The 27,830-nt window shown below is 44.0% G+C and overlaps 1 long non-coding RNA gene across 1 annotated transcript in view; it reads left to right on the top strand.

The window, feature by feature from the left end:
* LOC146865966 (uncharacterized) overlaps positions 1–27,830 on the top strand; it is a 135,548-nt gene that overhangs the window by 51,065 nt on the left and 56,653 nt on the right. The window lies entirely within an intron of this gene.

The raw sequence follows: 27,830 nt of genomic DNA, 5'->3' as shown, positions 1-27,830 counted from the left end.
ATGCTGGCTGAGTAGAAACAGAATGGAGACAGGTTAAGAAACTGCAACTGTTTGATATTATTTTTCAGACATGATGAGATGCAAATACATAAATGGCTATTTTTAGGTATTGCCTACCAGATTAATTGTAGCTGTTTGTAGGCGAATGCCTCTTGTGGGGGATTCCAAAAACATACAGTGGCCTTAGAGCCCACCCATTGCTTACCATTGGTTGGTTTTATTGCTAATCTCATTGGTCGCTTTTTATTCAATTCCTTGCTTTCCTCTTCCGGTGTTTATCCCTCCTCTGGAGAATAACCTTTATACCTTCCTTTTGAATGGATAACTGATATCCTTCCACTTGCGCTTTCATGATCTCTTATTCATGCGCTGCTTCCTCACCAGCAAATCCTTGCACCTCCATCCCTGAGCACTCCATGTTACCTCGTCCACCTCCCACTTTCTCTCTCCATAGAAGGCTTCTTTTTATTCCAGTCCCCCACCCAACGCGCTCCATGTTGCTCCCTCCGACCCATTCATGGCTTCCTCCACCTTGGCTTTTTTGTATTGTGTTTTAAACTGTTGCTTCTCCCACCCATGTCTGTTACTCTCCTCTCAGTTGCTTCCTCATCGACCCTCCATTGGTTCCCTCTTACCTTCTCCTTCTTTACTCCCCCATCCCGCAAGGTAGGTGTGTGTGGGATCGAAAGTTCCATGGCCCGCCACATCAATCCAGGATACCCAAAGGCGGTGAAACGTAGGGCGGGATGTATTTACACTCCTGCCTCTGCCGTTATCGGTGCCTGGAGCTAGCGGCTGAAGCGGTGTTTGGGGACTCAAGGAGACGCTGGGAGTCCAATTAACGCAGGCTATTGGCAATTTGGAATACCATTGTGTGGCCAGCATCCCGCATTTCCACTGGGACAGAATATCCCCCCTGCAGCACTGTTCTGCTTGGGTTTTCGGATCAGATAGAACCCGCTCATCAGAGCCTCACTAACCCAGACAGAACGTTACCCCCTCCCTAGGGCCTCTTTACAAATAGTGCAACCACATATATCTACCACCTAAGGACAGGGAATTCCTACTATACATACCAAGACCTCTTATCCCATACGACAGTATCACAAGTGGCGGCCTCGCGATCCCATACGAATCAAGACCTCTCTACCCAGATGGCAGTCTCAGCACAAGTGGCGGCCTCGCGATCCCATACGGATCCAGACCTCTCTACCCAGACGGCAGTCTCAGCACAATCGGCGGCCTCGCGATCCCATACGGATCCAGACCTCTCTACCCAGACGGCAGTCTCAGCACAATCGGCGGCCTCGCGATCCCCTACGAATCCAGACCTCTCTGCCCATACGACAGTATCACAAGTGGCGGCCTCGCGATCCCATACGGATCCAGACCTCTCTACCCAGACGGCAGTCTCAGCACAATCGGCGGCCTCGCGATCCCCTACGAATCCAGACCTCTCTGCCCATACGACAGTATCACAAGTGGCGGCCTCGCGATCCCATACGAATCCAGACCTCTCTACCCAGACGGCAGTCTCAGCACAAGTGGCGGCCTCGCGATCCCATACGGATCCAGACCTCTCTACCCAGACGGCAGTCTCAGCACAATCGGCGGCCTCGCGATCCCATACGGATCCAGACCTCTCTACCCAGACGGCAGTCTCAGCACAATCGGCGGCCTCGCGATCCCCTACGAATCCAGACCTCTCTGCCCATACGACAGTATCACAAGTGGCGGCCTCGCGATCCCATACGAATCCAGACCTCTCTACCCAGACGGCAGTCTCAGCACAAGTGGCGGCCTCGCGATCCCCTACGAATCCAGACCTCTCTGCCCATACGACAGTATCACAAGTGGCGGCCTCGCGATCCTATACGAATCCAGACCTCTCTACCTAGACGGCAGTCTCATACGACAGTTCATCCTATGATCACCATAACATACAAAAAGGGAATCAGTCTCACTATTCATCAGATCACACAAGGATTGCCAGTTCGAGCATAGCCTGTTCTCAGGTTCGAGGGGCTCCTCTTTCCCTTATTCAGTTACCACTTACCTGATCAGGGTTAACATCTGTTCATGTAGCCGCAGCTGACTAGAAGAATAGGCTACCCTCTCATACAAGAACACGCAGCACATGTTGGTTCACTACAAACTGGGTACTTTATTACTCATTACATACGCAATCACATAACATTACAATATAACACATAACCTGCAAAGAAAAGTGAAAGATTAAGTTGTACACTCTAATAAGAAAGGGTCGACATCACCTTAGTAGTATGTAGCCTGCACTCAGTGGTCATCTAGGTTCCCTTCTCGTCTGTGCCTCGGCTCGCCTGGAATCACCCTTCTCCGAGTCACTGGGACCTCTTCCTTATCGGCTACTCTCTCCTCTCTGGCTATTCTGCTAGGAGAGCATCTGTCTCTCGGTTCTTCTCCGCCTTCAAGATGGCGTCTGTCTTCCCTGGAATAAGTAGTAGCTTTACTGCTAACGGCTAGATGCCGCCTACGGACTGAACATGTAACTGCCTCAGACTTTCACTAATATAGAGGTGCGTTTCCTCATGGAAAATTCCGGCCTGTAACCTGCCGCCCACCAAATTCTTGTACCTCCCCGTACCAAGGACACGTTCCCAGCCGGCCGGCCTGATGTAGTGTCTTCGGCATGAAGAAAAATACAATCCTTCGATAAGGGCCGGCCTGAACCGGTTCTCTCCAAGCGAATAACACCTCATAACTAAAACATTACATTTGACCTAGAAGCATCCCAAGCTGCCGGAGCAGAAAGAACGATGGAGTCTCTCCCGTTTGAGGCCTACCAGGCCTGAATTCAGCACAGCTCCATGAAATACCCTCACTACAGGACAGGTTATCCCTAATACTAACGAATCTATCCCCTAGGCTATGTGTGCAAGCCCTGATCTATGGGGAAGAGCACAGAATCATGTCGAAGTGCCTAGTAAATAGGCTCCATTCACTACTCTAACCCTTAGACTTGAATGATAAGAGACTGAAGTCACATTCCATCCTCACAAGAAGGCCGGGAAAATCGAGCAGAACATTTCACCCTTGACTTCAGTCTATTATACATTCATTAAACAGAACTAATATCTGTGGAAGAATAATATGAAACAAGACTAACTGATCTATGTCTAGTACCAGGTGTGCAGAATTGAAGTAGTGAAGGAATACACTGAATAAAGCAACAGATAGAAATCAAAATGCCGATAGTAATCAGAATACCTCCTAATATCTGACGTAACATATGCAAATCAGGTAACCAATTAAAGAGCCAGTCAAACCAGCCCTGGTCAATGTGTTTTCTAACTTTTTCTGTCAAGTCATGTAGTTTATCAATGTGAGCTTGAATGGATTTTGTATGATCCGACAAGTTAAAACAACAAAGACCCTCAAAATCAGAACAATCGTGTCCATGTTTAAGCAAAAGATAATCAATGGCCGCTCGATTTTGCAAGATAGCCCTACGTTCACCCTGGGCGTCTAATAGCATGTCAGACAGGACTGTAGAAGTATGATTGATGGATTTTACCATCCAGCAGGCCATTTTCCCAATAGATTTGGCATTATAAACTGCCAAAGCAGGAACACCAACAATTGAAATAGCCAGGCTAAGGTATTCAGACTTGGAATATAAATGCAAAGATGAGTCACAATCCTCCTGTAACCTCACTGTATCTCGAATCACACGAGAGTTGGCATTCGGATGTGATGAGAACATTAACAAGCTCAGTCTAGTAATGGCACAAGGGCCTCCAGAAATATTTGCGGGAATATATGGCCAGGAAGTATTACCACATGAGAAAAGCCATCCGGCAGGTAGTGACATCGTGCGATAATGACTGGGGGTAACTACCAAACTCTTGCAAGTCATGTTATTCTGAACAGAAGTACATGTTTTCGGTGTCCTTTGAAGGCACAAAGTTCGTTCATGAGCGGTGAATGAAGTGGCACCTTTCAATCTTAAACGCATACATTCAGAAATCGCACTAGGATCACAAGTAAGGCATCAATATAGTGACATATCTGAATTCGCGGATGAACCGGTACCTCAGCCAAATGCTCTGCCACCAGCCGGTGACATATCGTAGGACTATGCACATAGCCCTGGGGAAGACTTCTAAATGTCATCTGACGCCCGTTCCACGTAAAACTGAATTGTTCCTGACACTCAGGGGCAATCGGAATCGAAAAGAAAGCATTAGCAATATCAATGGACGCATACCATGTACCTGGATGTTTTTGGATTCTTTCAATTAGGGTAATAACATCCGGTACTGCAACAGTCAAAGGGGGTGTGTGTCTATTCAATTCTCGATAATCAACAGTCATGCGCCAAGAATTATCACTCTTACGTACAGGCCAAACAGGATTATTCCAAGCAGAAGTAACTGGGGTTATAACTCCTGCATCCACCAACTCCTGAATAGTGGTACTAATCTCTTCATGACCACCTGGAATACGATACTGCTTCTGACGAACCACTTTTGTCGCCTGGGGAACTTTTATGGGGGGCATTCCTAAACGACCAACCCGTACAGGCCTGGACGATATATAATGTTTAGTTCCAAATTGGTAACATCCATCATCTAAGTGCAAAGTCATTCCTTTCAAAATATGAATTCGAATTATGAATTCTAAGAGTGGTACCACTAATACAGAGTATTCTTTTCTAGGAATTCTACCTATTCTCATTTCAAGTAAAGTTTGAACTGCGGGAGTTTCCTTTCCACCTAATCCGGTAATTGTAAAAGGCTGACCTTTAAACTTCTTTGATTTTCCATGAATAAGAGTGGCCTCCGCTCCTGTATCTACCAATGCTCGGGCCCTTTGGACATTACGATGTCTCCAATAAATATCAATATCTACATAGGGTCTATTATCTCTGTGAGCCCATCTGTGTACTGGAGCTTGACCTATTTCCTAGTCATCTTTACTGCGTTCTGTGTACCAGGATAAATCAGGATAAAGACTCTCACGTTTCCCAGGTATCGATACCTCCTGTTCATATCCATCTCCATTACGAAATGGATTCCTGTTCTCTGCATTGTACTGCGGGTTTCGATCGGCCAATCTGTGTCGATCCTCTCTCCTTCTCAACTCAGGGGATTGATCCCTATCATCTCTACGTCTGCTGTTAACATAATCATCTCTCCCCCTCTCTCTTTCCCCCTCTCTCTCCCTGTCTCTCTCATGACGGGGGGACAAATCACGTACATAACGTCGATCATCACGACGATCAGAGCGCCCACGGCGGTTGTCATCACCGCTACCATCAGAAAAACCACGATCACACTCAGTTGTCCGAACAAGCCGGGCACCCTCCTTTCGATCCAAGCCACGTTTGCGAAACATTTCCCATAAACGAGAAGTAGTCTCACCGTCAATGTCCTCCTTCCGCACACCATCGGCCATAAGACCAAAAAACATATCACGCCTAGTAAGTTTATTGTCACCAGGGGTACGAGTGTCAGGCCGGGATTGCCGTTCAGGTTTAAACCACTCACCCAACTCACCGAGTTGGTGTACCGATTCCAGCACCACAGATAACATGTTACCAGTCTGATTAATCAATAAAGTCATCATGACCTGCTTATAAGCAACAGGGGAAGAACGAATAATACGATTCCGCACAGAAGATGTCAAGAAACCATCAAGCAACCTGTCAGCAGTATTTAGAAAAATTGCCGTTTTCATCACCTCCTCTTTGAGACGTTGCGCAGCATCGCGCAAAGTATACCACGGTTTGTCATTCACAGGCCAGTCAGACTCAGTAGGATATTTTTGATTACAACCCTCAGTCGCCAATTGAAGCAAAGAAATTTGACCACCAACATTAAAGTTACGAAAATGATCCTGTACAGTAGAATCCGAACTCAAGGAACAAAACTTCAAACAATCGCCAGCATCCAACATAATGCCAGCAGCGCCCAGTTCATAAAGGCGCACCATCCATGTGAGTAAGGACTCACCAGCTCGCTGCCGAAATCGCTGCAAAATATCACTAATTTCTTGTTGAGTAAAATCCTCCAAAGAGTCTAAAGCAATACCATTCGGAGCACCGGGAGCCTGCTGCAACTTCCGCCGAAAAACTGGATGCACCGAGACCGCGGGACGAGCATCACAAGGAGCTCGACCAGTACACGTAGAGGAACAATCAGTGTAAGAAGCATCGACCCCGCTCGAAGGACGAGCGCAATCACGGGGTGCACCATCAGAGGCGCAAGAAGCAGACTTACAATCACGGCCGGAGCGAGAGGACTCGCGCTTGGCAGACTCCTCACCCGAGGAAGGAGAATCACTCGAGTTCCAGATATTACCATCCCATTCATCAGGATTCCAATCCAGTCCGGCTTTCGCCACGACCAGACGCACCTTTCGCGTCGAAATCCGACCACGCCGATTCTTGTATTTATAACGAGCAATTCGCACAGCCGCCCTCTCGGCAATAGTTTGGTACGTCTCAAGTTTATCAGCAAGCAACTTATTTTGACATCGCAACAAAGTATGAGCATTCTGAATCTCAACAAAGTTCGCTTCCAAATCCTTATGCAAGTTCTGTAACTTCAACAACCTCTCATGCAGAATCCTGTACGCAGACAGAACAATCCAACCTCTGCGCCCCAAAACGGGAAGCTCATCACCCTTAGATACCGGCGCCTTCTGTAAACAAGTAATCACATTAGCCGGCTCCGCCAGCTCCAAAAAAGAATTCCAATTCTCACTCAAACCAGTAGAATCAGCCCACTCACGGGCTAAGGCTTCATAAGGCGTTGAATCCCAGCCGGGAATATCAACGGGCAACTTAAAAGTAGATTTCGACTTTCTAGAAAACATCTCGGAAAAGAAAGAAAAAGAGAAAGAAGAAAGAAGAAAAAGAAAAAAAAACTACACTCACAATTATATAGAAATAATATACAAACGAAACCACGCACGCGCCGAAAGCAAACACGATACAACCACAACGCACACAGGTTTCGTAAACGGTTCGTGACGCCAAATGTTCTGCTTGGGTTTTCGGATCAGATAGAACCCGCTCATCAGAGCCTCACTAACCCAGACAGAACGTTACCCCCTCCCTAGGGCCTATTTACAAATAGTGCAACCACATATATCTACCACCTAAGGACAGGGAATTCCTACTATACATACCAAGACCTCTTATCCCATGCGACAGTATCACAAGTGGCGGCCTCGCGATCCCATACGAATCCAGACCTCTCTACCCAGACGGCAGTCTCAGCACAAGTGGCGGCCCCGCGATCCCATACGGATCCAGACCTCTCTACCCAGACGGCAGTCTCAGCACAATCGGCGGCCTCGCGATCCCATACGGATCCAGACCTCTCTACCCAGACGGCAGTCTCAGCACAATCGGCGGCCTCGCGATCCCCTACGAATCCAGACCTCTCTGCCCATACGACAGTATCACAAATGGCGGCCTCGCGATCCCATACGGATCCAGACCTCTCAACCCAGACGGCAGTCTCAGCACAATCGGCAGAGAAAAAGGGGGGGTCCCAAAATGCGTTTTCCCCATGGATTTTTCCATAGGGACTTTAGTCGCAGCTACAGCCCGAACGGCTGAACAGAATTATGTGAAATTTGGCAGAGAGGTAGCCATAAGGTCCATGAAGTGCCTTTTGCAGGTTTGGTGTAAATCTGTTCAGTATTTCCTGAGAAATTAGCATTTAAATCAATATATATATATCTATACGCGCGCAGCGTGCGCGCACTGAGCAAGTCCTGTGCGCGCACCCTGCGTGCGCGAGTGCACTTCTGATTGGTTGTTAGATGTCAGTAAACATTCGAATCGGTGGAAATCAGGAAGCGGCGGCCGCCATTTTGTCTCTCGCATAAAGAGGGGGTGATAAACAAAGGGGGAGAACGTGAAAAGGGGGCAGAGTGGGGAGATATTGACCCACTAGGCATTGTAAGGGGGTCACAGTAGGACCTTGGAGGGCAAAAAAAAAGATTTATATTTTGAAAAAAAATATCGCCGAGTGCGCGCACCCAGCGCGCACCCGAATTTAAAAAAAAAAAAAAAAAAGAATAAAAAATCGCATTTAAGTGATTAGATATAAGGTGGCTCTAAAAAGAGCCCTTGTGTTTATGAAGTGTTTTTTGGTACCTACAAGTAAGTACCGATGCAGAGTCTAAAGTTCAAGATGAAGACTCTGTTGCCTTCATCAGTGAAGTGTACACCATCTCCTCTATAAATGTCTTGCATGTTGTAACGCAAGTTGTTGTGGTATATAGAACCCATACCATAGTCTCTGAGGAAAGCAGAAATAGATTTGTTGACGTGCTTCCTTGCTTTGTCAATCTGTGGACAAAATTGGTTGGACCAGTTCCACTTTTGCCTTTGGCATATATTAGAATATACAAAGGCAGTTTGTGGAAAAAGCGACATCAATTGCACAAAGGTGTCCTTAATAAGCATTTCCAGACCTACCCCAGTTAAAGTGCCTAGGTCATTACCGCCACAGTGCACAATAAAAAGGTTAGGCTGTGGGAGATGTAGAAAGGTTTTCACCAAAGGCATTAATTGGTGCCACTTTAACCCTCTCTGACCAATTCATTTAATGTCTACATTTGGTAAAGCAAGGTCTCTCACCATACCTCTTTTTTCTGCAAACTTTTCACTCCAGAAGACATAGCTGTGACCTACAATCCACACTGTGAACATCTTCCAAGGAGATCTGGATGCACTCAGGAGGTGTCTTTCAGTAGAAAGGCAATATGAAATGAAAGACAGTTGAAATATGGAGGCACACATACTTTTTTTTATAAAAAGAACTCATTGGCAGATTCAAACCATTTTACAGTTAAAACTAGGCTGTATGTTTAAATTTTTAAAAGCATGTTTTGTATTGGTTAAGAAAAATGTGTTACCACAGAACATTACTATGGATTTGCTGTTAGGTTTGAAAAGTCAAGCACTCTTGCTCTTTGGATATGAAACATTGTCTGCTGAACTTCTGACCTCTCTGCTCACAGCAGTGTTCCATGACCTGTTGCTATGGTAGCAGGCAGAAGTCATGTTGGGGGAAGGGATGATTTGCAAAGGGGTTGAAGTTTTCAACCAATAGAAATGTGTGATTTCATTTGAAAAAAAGTGGGAAGCACTGAGATTTGACATTAACATGTATATGTGTGAAAAAAGAGAGGGAAACATTGCCATTTACTGGTTCTGGAGAGAGGAGAGAGGTGTAGAGATCAGACATTCTGGCTCTGATAATCTGCTGTTTGAGTGCCACATTTCTTTCTCAACTAACTAATTTTAAAGGTGAGTTATGAGTTTGAGAGGGGATGTATGTGGTGATTTTTAAAGGACAACCAGTGTTTAATACTGTGACACATGAAGACACGAAGAAGTCATTAGGAAGCATTGGTAATGCGAATATTTGATCGTTCTTTGAGTACAAAGAACTCACTACCAATATGAGACAAGCAAACGATGAAGATTATGCAAGTATTCTGAAAGATATCAGAATTGGACTACTCACAGAAGTTGGCAAAAAAGCATCACAGAGTAGGATGCTACATAATTTATTTCCAAATGAAGAAATAGTTGCAGAGAAAATATACAAGAACATTGCTGAAAAAAATACTGTAATCTGCTTAATGCCAACACTACGTGAGTGCTCAATATTCAATGAGGAACTTTTGAAATTGGAAAAGGAAGAGATTAAGAAAATGGAAGCAGAGGACAAAATTCAGCATGAAAGAATTACTATTACATTAACAGGCAAACTGAAAAATAAATTGGATTCACTAGAGAAGAACATTTCCAAAACAGCTGGATTAGAAAAAAATCTATATGTTTGCATGAATTGTCGAGTGATTTTAAGGAGAAATTTGGATGTAGAAAAAGGTTTAGTGAATGGAGCTATGGGAAGAGTTGTGGGTTTTATTAATTACCAGAAAAAAGATGGAATTGAATGTTTAAAAATAAAATTTGATCAGATTGAAGAAGTTGAAGACATTTGTCGTTGTTCAGTTCGTTTCATGCTTGTGGAAGACTTATATGTGCGTAGAAAGCAGTTTCCATTTTCTCTAGCATATGCTGTAACTATTCACAAGTCTCAAGGATTGACTGTAGATAGTGCTTTTGTAAACATTGGTTCTACTGTGTTCAAAGAAGGTATGGCATATGTTGCTCTGTCATGAGTAAAAACATTATCTGGTTTATTTATGATAGACTTTGATGACTCAAAAGTTAGTGCTGATACAAACTGTGTAAAGGAGTATAATAGATTAAGAAAAACCTATGCTCCACATTTAGGTCAGTATCCTGTGATTGAAAAACATGTTGTTTCTCGGAAAAGGAGATTTGAAAATATCTGTAATGTGGATGAACAGAACAAAAAAAAAAAGGACAGTGATGTGATAGCAAGGAAAAAGAAAAAGGACAGTGTTGAAGAGGTTGTTGGTTGCCATTTTGAGCTCTGGTGTCAACTGCTATGCAAATGTAGTGCTGAATGTTGTATTTTATCTTGAAAAGTTGCAAGAACAGATAATAGTAAATCATGGAAAAAGATTGTGTTCTCTGCTGAGTCTCCTTTAAGAGAAGCTGAGTAATGATAAAACTAAAATAGAAAGTGCTTCTGATGTTAGAAATCTTTTAGATGTATGTTCTGGATCTACACAGTTTAAAGAAAATGTCCAGCAAGATGCACAGGAATTCTTAATATATATACTGAGCGTACTTGAAGATGAAGGAGTAGAAGTAGAAAACTTATTTGGCGTCTCTTACAAATGGGAACATTGTTGTGAAAACTGTATGAACACATGCAGTAGTAATGTTGATTCAGAAAGGTTCATATTTTTACCATTACCACAAAGTAAATCAGTGACTTTTAGTAAATTAGTTAAAGATGCCAATCACAACATGGAATGTTCTGAATGTAAATCTGACATGTTTTCCACGTTATTTTTACAGAAATATGGTCAGTATGTAATTTTAATGATGCAACGTTGTAGAGCTGATGGTTCAAAATTGGATACTTTAATAAAGAAGTTTATAGGACAACAATTATCAATTTCTGGAAAAACCTTTGTTACAGTTGCAATAATTTTTCATGAAGGACCTACTGTAACTTCTGGACATTACACAGTTTATCTTAAATGTGAAAAAGGCTGGACACTGTAATGATTCCCAATTGATTTTCAAGCAACGTTTGCCTTATGATTTACCCAATTCTTACTTAATTTTTCTGAAACCTAAATTTTGAAAACTAAAAACTGCATCTGAAGAAAGCATTTTTTGTAATTTTAAAGGATTATAATTGAAGATATCACTTAAAAAGGATTTTGAAATTACTATTTGGCCTAAAGGAAAAGTAATAAAAACAATTGTGGACTCCTTTGACAGAAATTATTTTGGCATGTGTGCTTTTGCGACAAGGTTTAAAGACGGTTTATCTAGAAAATTTATATTCATCTAGAAAAGTATTTGTAATATAAATGTAATATTTCTAACAAGGTATATTTTAGTGAGGATAGTTTTTGGGATTTTTTTAAACAATCTTTCAGATTGTTTTTTTTTTTGCCCACTGTTAAATGATGAATGCAATTGTTTTCACTATTTTAAGTGAAAATTAAAAAATTCTGAAAACAGCAAAAAAAGGGTAAAAAAATTGCTTTGTAAAATATGTAAAAACATGTAATGCTTTTTGAAATGTATGATTGAATATTAATATTTTTTTCTTTTTTTGCAGAACTAGAAAGAAAAATTAAAAAACGAAATTCTGTTCCCTTGCAAAAAAATAAGTGAAAAATATTTGTATTTCTCAATCCTCCCTTTTCATGCTTCCATTTCTTCACCTCTCTTTGTACATTACATTTAAAAAAAAATTTTTTTTAAAAAACATCCTAGGGTGCGCGCAGGGTGTGCGCACCCCCAAAAAATAAATAAATAAATAAATCCCCCAAAAATTTTGGGGGGTTTAGTTTTTAAGTGGCTCTTAAAAGAGCCCTTGAGTTAATGTAGGGAAACAGGAAGAGAAAAACGAAAAAAATGAAAAAACATCTATGGCCTACTGCACTCATGCGCATCAAATTTTCTCTGAATGAGATCAAGACTGGTCTCACCCACAGAAATAAGTCGACCGCAATCAGTGCAGCGTGTGGACAACCTCGCCAAACAAGGTGGTCCAAAAAGAGGTGTGGAAGAAGGCAAAGGCACCACTGCAGAAGAAGTGCTCGCCTGAGCTGCCGAAGATGTGCTCGGCTGAGCTGCTGCAGATGTCGTCGGTTGAGCAGGTGGAGGGTTTGCTCCAGAAGCTCGACGAAAAGATACTGGATGCATTGCCTCAACATGCCTCGTCATTGTGTGTATGCTAAAAGAATATTTCTTGTTAGCATTCCCACGTGATAAGACTTTTTGACACAATGTACAAGTAACTTTCGGTGCATTTACCTTTTTTTGTCCCTCTGGGAAAGTAAACAAGCATTTGCAATGCAATAGGTCTCGCATTATAAAAGTGTGAGCAGCTTAGGGTGACCAGATTCTCAAAACAAAAAACGGGGACAGGTCATAGACATAGAAGTAGGACTACGGTTTGCAGTAACCATCGACATAAAGGTAGGACTATTTGACAGCTGCCATGGACATAGAAAAAGGACTATAATGACAGCTCCCTCCACAGACCGAGATGAAGCATTACAGACGACAAATCAGAGGTCTTTTATTGGCTGTAACCATTAATTCCATTCAAACAGACTTTGCCTCAACATTTGCTATAGTTGGTGACCACGGCTTTAGTGCTGGTGGCGCCCTGTACGACAGTGTTTGTTGGCGCCCCCCCAAGGCCACCTCAACCACGGATTCTCTCACTAGCACCCTTTAACAGTGACCAAGTCTCCATAACCACACTCTCTCAGATGCATTGAATTAGTTATATAGCGCCACTCATACCAGTGTAGGGTGTCCGAGCACTTCGCATCACACACACATTACACAGAGACAATCAATCATGCATGTGTAATCAGTGTATAGGAAATGTTACATAAGCCAAAGGACTAAAAGTGTGGGGAGTCACATGTCATCCATACTGGTAGGCAGTATAGTTTGAGAGTGCTTGGTGTGGAGAAGCACAAACGCAGAGTCGAAAAAGAAACAGCATAGTTGGGAGTTTTCTTTAATAATAAGAATCGATTTCTAGCCAAATTATCCCTTTTTGCAACATTAATCAATGCTCTAATAATGTATACTTTGCAGTGTGTATGCAGTTCTAGGATGAAAGTTAATAGCTCACTATTCTATATCAGGACTTTAAGTTATAAATTGCAAGTAACAAAAGGATATCTCTTTTGAAAGCAGTAATCTGCTGATCTGTTTACATCATACGCACTCTGTAATCTACTTGGTACAGGTTCTTTGCAGCAGGCATGTTAACCCTCTACACTAACTTCACCGAAGTCAAAACCTCAACTATACAAAATGCTGATCTCTCTCCAGGAAGATTATTAATCACACGAGTTATCTTGACATTTATGTGAGGCCTGGTAATTGCTGGGGGTAAAGAAACGCTGCAGCAGGTGCTTCAAAAGCATAATAAACTTTAAAACACGGCGCCCCCAGGAAGCCAGCACCCGGTGCGGTGGCACTCGCACCGCCCTAAAGCCGGCCCTGGACACGAAGTACAAACAGGTTACTGTTTCTAAACAAGGATATAAGCAGGTCCTGCAAGTAGGCTTTTACAAAATAAAGACATTCAAAGACGCACTGCCATCAGTAGCTGTTGGAGCAGGAGCGCTGCATTAACAAAACAAAGGTATCTCTGGAAGCACCCTAAGTGACAGGCATTCAGGTGTGAATGTATGCAGATTGCATCCTTTGACTTCTCGGCCTGGAGACAGAGGTCACATTCAAAGCGCTGAACCTCGCGCTGTGGAATGAAAGGAGCACCTCTCCCCACCCCCCATCCCATTCAAAGCCCGATTTCCCTTCATGCTACAACGCTCACCTAAACGTCACGCTTTAATCAGTGCAAAGAGAGCATGCACGCGCATGCTCAAACAACCGAAACAAATGAAAAACCGGGACATTTGTATGTTTAACCCGGACACTGTTTAAAAACCCGGACATTTCATTGAATTGGAGAAAAGTGTCGGGACACGGGGACACTTCTCCAAAAACGGGGACCGTCCGGGGAAAACCGGGACGTCTGGTCACCCTAGAGCAGCTGGCATTGCTAATAATAATTCCACACTAGCTATTGGCTTTGTAAATTATAACTAAATGCCATTATGTGTTTGTTTTATAAAATAGATTAAAAAAGGCATTGTCATGAACAATGCCAATAGCTTAAACTTTTGCAAATGCGAGACCTATTGCATTGCAAATGCAATAGGTCTCGCAGTTACGAGAGTTTAAGCTCTTGGTATTGTAATTAACAAATCCTTTCTATTTATGTTTTCAAAAAGTAATCTAAATTAAAATGCATTGTTATGTGCAATGCCAATAGCTCAAACTCGTGTCAATGCAAGACCTAGTGCATTGCAAAAGCCTGTTTTTAAATGCGAGACCTATTGCAGTGTAAATGCTTGTTTCAGTACTGCGTGCTTTTTAAAAGTTGTAGTCAATATGCAAAATGGAATCCATGTTATCAGCGTTTCCAGTGCTCCTTTATGTTTACTGTCCTAAACAAATAGTTTTAAATAGAGAGAGGTATAGAGAGAAGGATAGAGATAGAGGGGCTGTATAGAGAGGAATCGAGAGCGAAGTGTAGAGATCGAGTGTTAGCTAGGTGTAGAGAGAGAGGGGTATAGAGTGAGTGAGTTGTAGAGAGAGAGTGTTTGTAAGGTATCCTGATAGGGTGAGAGAGAGAGAGAGAGAGTGTGTGTGAGAAGTAATAGAGATGTATATAGTGTGAGATGTTTCTTTCCCTCTTTACTTATGGTGGACAGTGTCCTTGGTGCAACTACAGTAACCGATGCCTGTCGCAAAAGTTGTTGGCCCCCCAAGGCGATACCTATTTTGTGATGGGCCTGCTTTTTTTTTGTACGTAAAAGCATTCTTTTTTTGCGCCGTGTTCCGCTTACAGGTAGAGACAGAGGTGTGTAGAGAGCGAAAGAGGTGTGTAGCTAGCGAGAGAGGTGTGTAGAGAGAGAGGTGTGTAGAGCAAGGTGGTTATAGAGACCTGTGTAGAGAGGCTGTTAGCAGGGTTAAAAGAGGTGTAGAGAAAGAGGGGTTAAGAGAGAGGGATAGAGAGAGAGGTGGAGAGAGAGAGAGGCTTTGAGCTAGAGGTACAGAGAGGAATAGAGAGAGGGTTAGAGAGAGAGTATAGAGAGCGATGGGTAGAGAGACAGGTATACTGCAAGCTAGAGTGATAATTTGAGACAGTCTGAGATAGTTAGCGAGAGGTAGATATAGGTAGAGAGGAAGAGATAGAGTTAGAGAGAGCGGTCTAGAGGATGAGTGTGATAGCTAGAGAGAAAGGTATAGAAGTATAGAGAGAACTAGAGCTATTGTTAAACCGTCTGTTAGAGATATATTTTTGTGACTTAGAGAGAGCTCTTGTTTTTAGTGTTAGATCCCGAGGGGTAGAGAGAGGGTTAGAGAGAGTGTTAGAGCGAGATGTGAAAAAAGAGAGAGTTAGAGTTTTACTGCGAGTTACAGAGAGATCAAAAGAACTTCCCTGAGCAGTAAAGAGACTCAGATTGCGTTGTTGAGATGTTCCGAGAGCCGTAGATTGTGTTAGAGATAGAGGTATAGAGATATGGAGAGAGCTACACAAATATTTGTAATGACTGGTAAAGAGAGGTAGAGAGCGATTTTGAGCCCGAGGTATAGAAAGAGGTATAAAGGTATATAGCGAGGCCGATTGACGGAGGTTGAGAGCGAAATGGGCTTTCATAGTATTGCACTTAGTATTACAATCTGCTCGGCTTAGCACATTATCCGCAAAATACCGTTTTACCCCCAGAGTGATTTGCCAAGCCTCTATGTTTGTTTGACAGTTCCCCCAATCTTTTTTGTGCAATGTATTTTTTTTTTATTGTATATGGCAGAGGCCGTGAGAGATCTATAGAGGCAGAGGCTTTTTAAGCAATCAATGTGTGTGTTTTTTTTTTTGGGTGGGATGGTTGTGGAGGAATGGATGCAACCGCGAAAAGTCGCAAAGGTTTCGCTGGCCGATACTTCCTGCGCAGAGTAAAAAAACGTGCACGCAGGGATATTCCGGCAGCAGGGTGGGACGCACACATCTATATGTGCGCTTTCATCGAGGGATAATTAACTAGTGTAAACACGTGAACTGAAAGCAGGAACCACATGGTATGCAGATACATGGAAACGCAAGTGTTGTATGCTAATACATGTAAAGTTCAGCGTGATGTTCATCAACTTTCACTCTAACATGTCTGCTGCTTTCTGCCTTGCCAGTGGCACTTCTGAAATCTGTTATGTACCTAGGAGTGGGAGGAGGAGGCGTAAGAGCCTGGGCGTTCTGCTGTAGCAAAAACATGCACATTTGATGTTTTTTTATGGTATCCAACTAACAACTGTTGACAAAGTCAATAGGCCTGACTTGTTGGCATGATGCACTTCTGTCACGTATATCTGGATGCAATGACAGAAACATCAAAATAAAAGTGAAGCGGCACAGTATGCGGAGCATAGTTTTTTAGCTCATGTGTTTGTAAGCCACGACCTTAAATACATTTGCCACGCCTCTTTGAGAGACCCCTCGTTTTTTCATCGGACTTAAAGTCCTGGCCACATAATTTTTAAATTGGTTTTGTTACCGCATGGAGCCACTAAGCTACCCTGGCAAAAAGAAGAATAGCTGGACGCACACTTTGCTTTAGATGTAGTGCTAGTTATTGTACGCTACTCCGGGGCATTTAAATGGGCTAAAAGCTCTATTTAAGTCTGGAAACATTTCGCATCCTGCCCGAGCTGTAGTGACGCCAGATTTCTTTTTTTTTTGTGCGGGGGGTTAATTTTGCATCTTTCTATATAGCGCGCACTCGATCCGAAGGTTTTTGTGCGCTTTACGTATCATCGTATTTACATTACACATTTATGCACGGGGAGATGAAGTGATTAGCACAGAATCACCGGCTGTGGACGCGATCTCGAGGCTCTATCCCTGTTTTCCTGCACCAAATTCGGCATTTAAATCCGACAGACCACATCCCTGTGTGTGCTTTAGCTTTAGGGCTTAATGGGAGACGCTGTAAACTGCCTGCCCACTTCCTGTAATATTGTAATGAAGGCGCCTGTCCCCAAATGTGTTTTTCTGAAAGCCTCCCACAAAGAAATTGGATTTATTATTGGCGTGCATTGTGCACCTCGCATTTGGCCCCCTTGAGTTATTGTCCCGGCAAACTACTGAGTTTGGGGAGGAGGGGGAGGAGCGGCACTTTGTCAGTTAACGGCAGGTAGTGCTTTACGTTGCAGCCAGAGGCCCCGCTTGTATCAATTTGTGTGTGCTGCTGACACGTGACCTCTGTATTTTTTTTTCCCCTCCCCTTGTGTTGTGGCAGTGTAGTCCGCAGTGCCCTCAGTGTGTTTTGGCTCCAAGTTTCCTAGAACTCACCAGCTGGACTGTTTTGGGATGTGCGCAACCGGACTCTGTCGAATGTGTCTCCTTATTTTTTTTTGAATGTTATAAGTAGTGGTTTGTACTCACCCCTGAAATGTTCGCGTTTGAAACACGACGCAGACTGCTGAGGCAGTATTGTATTTCCCGGCGAGCATGTGTTTGTGAGCAGTTGCGAAGGAGAGGTTCGAGTGTTGTGATTTGAATCTAAGGTAAGTGTACCTTTTTCTGGTGAGGGAGTAAAATGTTATTGTTTTTCTGAGAGGGGTGGTGGGTGGTGCGTGAGCGGAGAACCTTGCACTGGGATGGCCAATCCCATCCCCCCTTAAATGTGTGTCTGCCCCCCGTTGAATGCTGCCTTGAATCGGCTTACTGCCATGTATGGGCTATTAAAGTTGTGCTGCTGCCGGACCAAATGCACGTTTGTTTCTTCATGGAGTGCTATGCCAGGCAGAGAGAGAAAGTCCCAATTAACAGGTGGCGGTGCCAGCCCCCCCCCCCATGTGTGGCAGACTGGCCTGAAACAGTTTTCCGGGCACCCACACAGTGCCACCGAGTACTTCACAGGTCTTTGAAAGGCCTATTGCTTGGGAATGGTGCTTTGTTGGTTTGTCACCCCTTCTAGTGCCCCCTGCCTCTCCACGCTGAGTCTTGCTGTAATATTTCAGACGTTACACAATTGCAAGACCTGTCAGCTGAATCTCCGAGGAATCTTTTTTGTGGATGCTTGAATCGTGAGGCGGGAGACTAGCCTGGAAATCGGTAGTCTCCCGCTTACATCGGGAGGGTTTGCAGGTCTGTCCTTGTGACCCTTCGTTAAAGGAAACTGCTTGTGCTGTGTTCCTCCTCAAAATTGATTTTCATAAAGTAGTTGCAGGTGAGCAAAGAGTGCCCGATTGTAGGAGCCTCCTATTCCAGCCCCCCGGCCCGTACACACCTGTCCCCTTTTATAGCGCCATGTTGTGGAATTGAATGTGGTGTCTAACTTACTGCAGTCTCACAGTGTGTTTTTTTGGTAATGTATCTTCCCCCAAACCTCCCCTTCGTTCGTCCCGTCGTGGATTGCGGCCAGTATGTAGTCACCGTGTACTAATGCCCTTGCCACATGACTCTGAATGTTTTCTTGTTACTGCATGCAGCGACTGAGCTACCTGCCAAAGAGAAGGAAACCTGGAAGCACACTTAGCTGTAGATTTTGTGCGAGTCATTTCACGCTAGTCAGGGGTATTATAATGTGACCAAAGCTCTATGGGGCATATTAACAAGGCAGGCGTGTAAATTATCGGCGCTTTAGCCTCGGAAAACTGCCGCTAAAACGGCGATGATGGGCTTGCTAATATGCTCTATGTAATTTAAATTAAAGGCCATGCTAAATGTTTAGGACATATAACATGGACTTGAATTGGAATTCCATAGAGCGTATTATTAAGCCCTTTTTCGCCGTTTTTTCTGCTTTTTTGTGCCGCGAAAGCGGCGATAATTTTTTGGCCTGTCTTGAAAATATGCCCCCAAGTAACTCCGGAGACATTTCGCACCCGAACAAACGACGAGATGTTTGAACCCTTCCAGGTGTTGTGTGGAGTCACTCTAGCACGCGCAGACTGTTGCAGGCATCGCCAGGGTGCACCAGCGACAGTGTTTGAGTGTTTCTTGCTAATGCAGTTGGGGAAGCTGTGCTACGGGTCTGATTCGCAAGCCCTTTTCCCCGGCTGTACGTGTTTTTTTTTTTTACTAGGCAAAGTGACAGACCTGCGGCGGTGCAGCCTTGTAAACCCCCCCCTACGTTTGCCCACCCGGTACACAGTGGCAGTAGTATCTCCCTTGAGGTGCGTGAGAGTTGTTTTACGTACGTGTTGTCTTGTTGCAGAGGCGCAACGTAAGCTAAATTTTTTTTGGGAGGGGGTTAGAATACATTTGTTGAGGGGGGGAGGGTCTGAAACGTTAAGCAATAGGCAGCGTGGAGCTGCAGGGTCTCGTAAAAGAGGTGACACAACAGCGAGGCCTCATTAACACACAAATGCTCTTTTTAAGACCTGTGAAGTGCTCGGGTGCGGCTGTGTCTATGCCCGGGAACCTGTCTCATCCCGGGCTGGCACACACGACCGGGGGGGGGGGGGGGGGGGTCTGAAACCCTTCGAGTCCAATGGGTGTTGCGCGCCTGTCTTGATGTAATTTTACCCTGAGTCAGTTTTGGAGGGACTGCCTGCACGAGCGTTGCTTGCAACCCGATGGTCATTGTTGATTGAGCCTTATATAAAAAAGCACTCCGTGGCGTTTGGAGGCGTCCCAAATGACGGTTAGTAAACTCCTTTTTTTTTTTTTTATATAGTGCTAACCCGACACAAAGGTAGTCTAATTATGTGTTATGGCATGGAATTATTTGGTGTGGATTTGTGTGGTGTGTCCTCGAATTGTGGGGTGTTGAGGGAAATTGTGAGACATGGAATTGTGTGGCGTGGTATGCAATTGTGTGACATGGAGTGCAATTCTGCGGAGAGGAAGTATGGGGGTGGAGTGGGATGATGTGGTGTGGAATTATGGGGTGTGGTATGGAATTACGTGGCATGCAATTGTGTGCCATGGAATGGAATTATGTGGTGTGGATTTATGAGAAGTGGAGAGCACTTTATGTGGCATGGAATTATGTGTAGTGGAATTATTTTGCATTCACTGAGATAGAAATGTTAGTGTGTGGCGTGAACTACAATTATGTGACGTGGTGTGCAATTGTGTGGAGAGGAATTCAGTGCCGTGCAGTGGAATTATGTGACATGGTGTGAAATCAAGTGGTGTGGCATAGAATTAAGGGGCAAGGAGTGGAATTATGCTCTGTGGAGTAGAATTATGAGATGTGACATGGAATGTTTTGGCATGGAATTGTCTGGTGTGGAATTGTGTGGTGTGAAATTATGTTGTTTTGGGGAGCTTAAATTTAGGTGGTACAGTGTGGTATAATGTGAAATTATGTGGTATGGAGTGGAATTATGTGTCATGGAGTGGAATTATGTTGCATGATGTGGAGTCGTGATGTTGCATGGAGTGAAATTGTGTGGGATGGAGTTGAATTGTGTGGCATGGTATTGTGGGGTGTTGACTAGTGGAATTATGTGGTGTAGAGTAGAATTAGGTGGCGTGAAAGTATGTGGAGAAGAGTTGTGTTGCATGGTATTGAGCGGCATTGAGAGGATTTGAATTGTGCGACATGGAGTGGAATTATGTGGCTTGGATTGGAAATATGAGGGTGGAGTGCCCTTCGGTGGCATGGACTTGAATTGTGTGGTGCCGAATTGTGTTGCATGGAGTGTAATTTTGTTGCCTGGAGTGGAATTGTGCACCGTGGAATTGTGTGTCTTGAAATGCAATTGTGTGATGTGGAGTGCAATTGGGTGACATGGAGTGTCACTGAGTGGAGTGGAAACCATATAGCATGGAGTGGAATTATGTGACATGGTAATGAATTGTGTGTTGTTGACTGGAATTACGTGCCGTTGAATTATGTGGCATGGAACCGAATCATGTCAATTTGAATTGTGTGGCATGGCATTACATGCCATGGATTGGCTTTAAGTGGTGCAATTTTTTTTGCATGGAATTGTGTGGTGTGAAATTGTATGGCGTGCAATTGTGTGCCATGGAGTGAAATTTTGAGACATGGTATTGTGAGGAGTGCCACTGTGTGACATGGAGTGCAATTGTGTTGAGTGGGATTAAGTGTTGTGGAGTGGAATTATGTGACGTGGTGTGGAATTATGTGGTGTTGAGTGAAAGTGTGTGGCATATAGTAGAATTCTGTCGCATAATTATGTGGTGTAGAGTAGAATTAGGTGGCGTGAAAAATTGTGGAGCAGAATGGTGTTGCATGGAATTGTTTGACATGGTATTGTGCGGCATTGAGAGGATTGGAATTATGCGACATGGAGTGGAATTATGTTGCTTGGATTGGAAATATGAGGGTGGAGTGCACTTAGGTGGCATGGAGTTGAATTGTGTGGTGCAGAATTGTGTTGCATGGAGTGGAATTGTGCAACGTGGAATTGTGTGGCGTGAAATGCAATTGTGTGATGTGGAGTGCAATTGTGTGACATGGAGTGTCACTGAGTGGAGTGCTAATTATAGCATGGAGTGGAATTATGTGACATGGTAATGAATTGTGTGGTGTTGAGTGGAATTACGTGCCGTGGAATTATGTGGCATGGAGCCGAATTATGTTGATTTGAATTGTGTGGCATGGCATTACATGCCATGGATTGGCTTTAAGTGGTGCTGTTTTTTTTGGCATGGAATTGTGTGGTGTGAAATTGTATGGCGTGCAATTGTGTGCCATGGAGTGTAATTTTGAGACATGGAATTGTGATGAGTGCCACAGTGTGACATGGAGTGCAATTGTGTGAAGTGGGATTAACTGATGTGGAGTGGAATTATGTGTGGTGGTGTGGCATTATGTGGTTTGGACTGTAAGTGTGTGGCATATAGTAGAAAAATGTGGCATGGATGTACGTGATGTGCAATTGTGTCGCATGGCAAGGAATTGAGTTGAGGGCAAATATGTTGATCAGAATTATGTGGCACGAAAGGGAAGAGGCATAATGTGACACAGATAGCCATTATGTTGTAGGGGGTGAAATTATGTGGCATAGTATGTGGCATGATGTGGATTTATATGTTGTGCACTGAAGTGGAATTATGTGGTATGGAGTAGAAAAATGTGGCATGGAATTGTGTGAGTGGAAATTTCTGGCCTGAGTGGAATTCTGAGATGTGTAATTGTGTTGCATGGAAATTATGTTGCATGGGGTGAAATGATGTGGTATGGAGTGGATTGAAAAGAGGTGGAGTGGAATTATGTGACTTGGAGGGGTAATATATGGCATGAAATTATGTGTTGTGGAGTTGAACTACGTTGCGTGGAACTTGGTTGCGTGGGATTCTGTGATGTGGAGTCGAATAGTGAGACATGGAATTGTGCAGCAGGGAGAGCAATTGTGTTGCATGAAGGGCAGATGTGTAACTTGGAGTGCAAATGTGTGATGTGGAATGCCATTGTGTGGTGTGAAATTGTATGGCGTGCAATTCTGTGCCATGGAGTGAACTTTTGAGAAATTGAATTGTGAGGAGTTCCACTGTGTGACATGGAGTGCAATTGTGTGGAGTGGGATTAAGTGATGTGGAGTGGAATTATGTGTCGTGGTGTGGAATTATGTGGTGTGGAGTGAAAGTGTGTGGCATATAGTACAAATATGTGGCATGGATTTACGTGATGTGCAATTGTGCCGCATGGCAATGAATTGATTTGAGTGGAAATATCTTGATCTGAATTATGCGGCACGAAAGGGAAGAGGCATTATGTGACACAGAGTGGAATTATGTTGTAGGGAGTGAAATAATGTGGCATAGTATGTGGCATGATGTGGATTTATATGTTGTGCACTGAAGTGGAATTATGTGGTATGGACTAGAATTATGTGGCATGGAATTGTGTGAGTGTCAATTTGTGGCACGAGTGGAATGATGAGATGTTGAATTGTGTTGCATGGAAATTTTGTGGCATGGGTTGAAATGATGTGGTATGGAGTGGATTGAACAGAGGTGGAGTGGAATTATGTGACTTGAAGGGGTAATATATGGCATGTGGTGTGGAGTTGAATTACGTTGCGTGGAACTTGGTTGCGTGGGATTCTGTGATGTGGAGTCGAATTGTGAGACATGGAATTGTGCAGCATGGAGAGCAATTGTGTGGCATGAAGGGCAGATGTGTAACTTGGACTGCAATTGTGTGATGTGGAATGCCATTGTGTGGAGTGGAGTCATGTAGGGAGGAGTGGAATTATGTGACACACATGGCATGTGACTCGTGTTGGTTTGTACAGATTTCTATCTGATTTTCGTAGCGTTTCGCATTATTGGGGCCCCATAGGTCATTTAAGTGCCTGCTGCATGTTTCCTCTGACATACGGTCACTTGAGAGCAATGTATCGGAGTTCAGAGTTGATCAACAGGACCGATGTGTTCTCGGGCTCAGAGGGGAAACAGCAATTAAGGAGGATGTCTCTGTCTCCCTTAAGGCCCAGGGAGGAGGGAGATGCGAGCAGAGCATCAAAGGGCTGGGTGAGAAGGGAGGGGGGAATGCAAAGGTCAAAGCGCGAAAGTGAAAGTAATTCTGTCTGCCGTGTGGCACAGTGGCGCCTGTTGTCTGTTCCCAGCAGAGAGGAAGGAGCTGTAGAATCCGGCTTCATGCGCTTGTGGAGGAGGAATAATTATTCTGAAAAGTTTGCCTTGTCTCCAGGTTACCCAGAGTTCCGTCCAGACTAAAACCTCCCATGCTTGTTCTTTGTAAATATATAGAGCGCGTGCATGTTTACATTGAGGCAGAGAGCAATGGGGTTTTGGGGGTGGTGGGGGGGGATGGTTGTGGAGGAGGGAAGGCAGCTGAGAAAAGTATCACGGGGCAGCTGGCCGATCGCCTTGGCACTGATGTATGTCTGTGTATATCTACCTACTCACGGCTAAACTTTCTTTGCAGAACAAATAAAAGTAGAAATGAATGCGTGTGTGTGAATGTGTGAGTGCGTGTGTGTGTGTGCAGTTGAGTGAAGTTTGCATCAAGTTGGAAACTGATGCCTGCCAAAGCATTAAGCATGCAGGATGGCTCTCTCTGCGCCTTTTGACACGCCTCTATGTTCCTTGGACAGTTTACCCAAATGTTCTTGTAACTAAATAATTTTTTATTGTAAATGGCAGACTCCATGAGAGATCAATCCAGACAGAGGCTTCGTAAAGAAGCAATGGGGTTTGGGGGGTGGGGGGTGGTTGTGGAGGAAGGGAGGCAGCGGCGAAAATTAGCAAAGGTCAGCTTGCCGATTGCCTTGGCACTTATTTATGGCTGTGTATATGTCACTGGTCACGGCTAAAGTTTCTTAGCAGGGCCTGCATGTCGGCCTTGCTTCAATGCGATCTCTTATCAGCACAGGGGTCCGTCAGCTGTGGCCAGTGTGCCCTGCAGCACTCACGTCTTTCACCCCTGTCAAGAGCCTCTTTCCAGTTACCCTGCAGAACATGGGTACATTCATGCGTGTCCACTCACCCCATGACATACCCCTCCTGGCAAATAATAAATAATATTTGAGACACGTTCCCTAGCTAAAATATTTCAGCGTATTTCCATTGATTAACTCCAGCTAATACAGATAGATGTGGATACCCTTTTGGCTGACCTAGAGGAGGGGTGCTGTTTGACAGGATGTTTTATATAACTGCAGCTGGCAGGAGAGAAGGGAGGGGGAGTCAATCCGAGGAACAGGCTCTGTGTTCTCCGTCTCACCCCTGGCAAGAGCCTCTTTCCAGTTACCCGGCAGAACATGGGTACATTCTTGCGTGTCCACTCTCCCCATGACATACCCCTCCTGGCAAATAATAAACAATCTTTGAGACACGTCCCCTAGATAAAATATTTTAACGTATTTCCATTGATTAACTCCTGCTGATACATAAAGATGTAGACACCCTTTTGGCTGACCTAGAGGAGGTGTTATGTTTTACAGGATGTTTTCTATAACTGCAGCTGGCATGATGACAGGGTTAAGAGGTGTAGAGAAAGAGGGTTTAAGAGAGGGATAGAGAGAAAGCTGGAGAGAGAGGTTTAGAGCTAGGGGTACCGAGAGGAATAGAGTGTGAGTATAGAGAGCGATGGGTAGAGAGACAGGTATACTGTGAGCAGAGAAAGAGGGTTTAAGAGAGGGATAGAGAGAAAGCTGGAGAGTAGAAATACGTGTTGTCAAGTAGAGTGGAAATATGCAGAGTGAAATTTTGCCGTGTGGGGTGAAATTATGTGGCATTAAAGTATGTTGAGTGTCTTGGAACTGTGTGGCATGGAGCTGAATTGTGAGATGTGGAATTGTTTGGCGTGGTGTGGCATAGACTGCAATTGTATGGAAATGAATTATGTTCCCTGGATTTAAATTATGTGGCATGGTGTGGAATTAAGGGATGTGGTGTGGATTTAGTTGGCATGGCGTGGAGTAGGATTATATGGTGTGGAGTGTAATTGTGTGGAATGGAATTGTGTGTCATGGAATTGTGTTGAGAGGAATGGAAGTATGTGTCATGGAATGGAGTGTAAATATGTGGGCTTGAATGATATTTTGTGGTGTACTTTAATTATGTCCCGCTAAGTGGAATTATGTAATTGAGTGGATTCATTAATAGTGGAGTGGAATTATGCGGCATGGAATTACGTTCCATGGAGTCTAAATATGTCTTGTGGCATGGAATTAATTGGTGTGGATTTGTTTGGTGTGTCCTCCAATTGTGGGGTGTTGAGGGGAATTGTGAGACATGGAATTGTGTGGCGTGGTATGCGTGTGACATGGAGTGCAATTCTGCGGAGAGGAAGTATGGGGGTGGAGTTGAATTATGTGATGTGATGTGGAATTATGGGGTGTGGTATGCAATTATGTGGCATGCAATTCTGTTCCATGGAATGGAATTATGTGGTGTGGATTTATGAGAAGTGGAGAGCACTTTATTTTGCATGTAATTATGTGTAGTGGAATTTGTTTGCATTCACTGAGATAGACATGTTACTGTGTGCCGTGAACTACAAGTATGTGACGTGGTGTGCAATTATGCGGAGAGGAATTAAGTGCCGTGAAGTGGATTTATGTGACATGGTGTGAAATCAAGTGGTGTGGCATAGAATTAGGTGGCAAGGAGTGGAATTATGCTCTGTGGAGTAGAATTATGAGATGTGACATGGAATGGTGTGGCATGGAATTGTCTGGTGTGGAATTGTGTGGTGTGAAATTAGTTTGGTTTGGGGATCTTAAATTTAGGTGGTACAGTGTGGTCCAATGTGAAATTACGTGGTATGGAGTGGAATTATGTCTCATGGAGTGGAATTATGTTGCATGATGTGGAGTCGTGATGTTGCATGGAGTGAAATTGTGTGGGCTGGAGTTGAATTGTGTGGCATGGAATTGTGGGGTGTTGACTAGTGGAATTATGTGGCGTAGAGTAGAATTAGGTGGCGTGAAAGTATGTGGAGAAGAGTTGTGTTGCATGGTATTGTGCGGCATTGAGAGGATTGGAATTATGCGACATGGAGTGGAATTATGTGGCTTGGATTGGAAATATGAGGGTGGAGTGCCCTTCGGTGGCATGGAGTTGAATAGTGTGGTGCCGAATTGTGTTGCATGGAGTGAAATTGTGTTTCCTGGAGTGGAATTGTGCACCGTGGAATTGTGTGTCGTGAAATGCAATTGTGTGATGTGGAGTGCAATAGGGTGACATGGAGTGTCACTGAGAGGAGTGGAAACCATATAGCCTGGAGTGGAATTATGTGACATGGTAATGAATTGTGTGGTGTTGAGTGGAATTACGTGCCGTGGAAATACGTGGCATGGAACCGAAATCATGTCGATTTGAATTGTGTGGCATGGCATTACATGCCATGGATTGGCTTTAAGTGGTGCAAATTTTTTTTGCATGGAATTGTGTGGTGTGAAATTGTATGGCGTGCAATTGTGTGCCATGGAGTGAATTTTTGAGACATGGAATTGTGAGGAGTGCCACTGTGTGACACGGAGTGCAATTGTATTGAGTGGGATGAAGTGTTGTGGAGTGGAATTATGTTACGTGGTGTGGAATTATGTGGTGTTGAGTGAAAGTGTGTTGCATATAGTAGAATTCTGTTGCATAATTATGTGGTGCAGAGTAGAATTAGGTGGTGTGAAATAATGTGGAGAAGAATTGTGTTGCATGGAATTATTTGGCATGGTATTGTGCGGCATTGAGAGGATTGGAATTATGCGACATGGAGTGGAATTATGTGGCTTGGATAGGAAATATGAGGGTGTAGTGCACTTAGGTGGCATGGAGTTGAATTGTGTGGTGCAGAATTGTGTTGCATGGAGTGGAATTGTGCAACGTGGAATTGTGTGGCGTGAAATGCAATTGTGTGATGTGGAGTGCAATTGGGTGACATCGAGTTTCACTGAGTGGAGTGGTAATCATAGCCTGGAGTGGAATTCTGTGACATGGTAATGAATTGTGTGGTGTTGAGTGGAATTACGTGCCGTGGAATTATGTTGCATGGAGCCGAATTATGTTGATTTGAATTGTGTGGCATGGCATTACATGCCATGGATTGGCTTTAAGTGGTGCTGTTTTCTTTGGCATGGAATTGTGTGGTGTGAAATTGTATGACGTGCAATTGTGTGCCATGGAGTGTAATTTTGAGACATGTAATTGTGATGAGTG

Source organism: Triturus cristatus, chromosome 2_1 (genome assembly GCF_964204655.1).
Source record: "Triturus cristatus chromosome 2_1, aTriCri1.1, whole genome shotgun sequence".
NCBI lineage: Eukaryota > Metazoa > Chordata > Amphibia > Caudata > Salamandridae > Triturus > Triturus cristatus.
This window is presented reverse-complemented; position numbering and strand designations above follow the sequence as displayed.